The sequence below is a fragment of the Saccostrea echinata genome, unplaced genomic scaffold, assembly GCF_033153115.1.
Source record: "Saccostrea echinata isolate AGI-Se365-2 ecotype Australia unplaced genomic scaffold, CSIRO_AGI_Sech_v1 ptg000060l, whole genome shotgun sequence".
Taxonomy (NCBI): Eukaryota; Metazoa; Mollusca; class Bivalvia; order Ostreida; family Ostreidae; genus Saccostrea; species Saccostrea echinata.
In genome coordinates this window covers 5,653,811-5,655,277 of record NW_026889809.1, presented here as the reverse complement: position 1 = coordinate 5,655,277, position 1,467 = coordinate 5,653,811, and positions in this window count along the sequence as shown.

Genomic DNA, 1,467 nt, shown 5'->3' with positions numbered 1-1,467 from the left:
GATAAATATTTACATTGTAAATCTGATACAACCGCAAAACAGTCAGTTAATAATTAAATCCTGTGTTAGTGCAGAAAGGTCAACAAAAGAAGTATTGATAAATAGAGTGTCTCTCATTCGTTTGTGGCGAAAGGTATATATTTTAATCACTTTTTGTAATTATTTGTGTATCTTCTTCACCATATTAAAGATTGAAAACATTCTGACAAAGACTTTTGAAAAATATATACAAATTTAGGTGGTAAATTGACTCAAAAAAATATTGAGCACATTTGCCTATAATCGTTGAAATGTGGACTTAATCTTTTATGTCAATTGAATAAAAAAGAATTTATTGATGAATAATATTGCTTAATACGGTTCAATTGATAAAGTCTATAAAAGACGATGTTTGAAGAAGTATTTTTGTGATTTCCTATATTCTCTTTATGACCAGTACCCCTAAAAATGACTGAAAATATGAAGTCGCAGTGTAAAATTCTCATTCCAAGTTGCACAGGCTGTACTACATTTAATTACAAGGAAACATACCATATATTTTTATCTGATTGACAAGCGAGTGCTAATTTATCATTTTGAAAAGTTTGAAAATCTTGTGACAAAGACTTTTCCGACATAGGTTCTACCTTAAGGTCAAATATTTTTATTGTTTTTTCTTAGGTTGTTGATTGAGTTTGATCATTTAACACCTATCATTAGTGAATATTGAGCGTTTTTCTGCATTTTTCAGCATCTAAAATGTATTCCGAATGTACCCATGGTTACCACTTATTTAGAGATAAATTCTAAATAGTTTCTTTATAGCATAAGTGGCAACAAGGTGTCAGATTTTTGTGAGAATGGTTTGTTTGTTATTCTTAGTCTTTGTTAAGGCTTAATAAAGATTCAAAGTAGCTGAAAATCTCAATTTTTCCAACTTTTCTGGCTGTTACCATGGCAACCAAGACACATAGCAACGAAATTTTATTTGATATATGTTTCTGATGTCAAGTCGTAATAATGGGCAAAGTTTCATCAAAATCGCGGTGACCATGCGTGGCAGAAGTTTAAGTGGTTACAGAGAATCGCTATTAAAAAAAAACAAACTTGAATCTACACTATGTAATGAAGCTTTCAAATAAGTTTAAACTTTACTGACCCAGAAGTTCTTGTGAAAAAGATTTTTGAAAGATATGCCATTACAGTTTCACTAATTCTTAATTATCTCCCCTTGAAAGAAGGTATGCCCTTATTAGGAAAAAAACTTGAATCTCCTTCACCCAAGGATGCTTTGTGGTAATTTTGGATGAAATTGGCCAAGTGGTTCTGCACGAGAGGATGAAATTGTGGAAATTCATGACGACGATGACAGACAACAAATTTTGATCCATAAAGCTCACTTGAGCTGAAGGCTAAAGTGGGCTAAACATGTCATTTAGAAGGAAATACACTGTATCATGTTATCATTGAATATTACAAAGAAAAAAA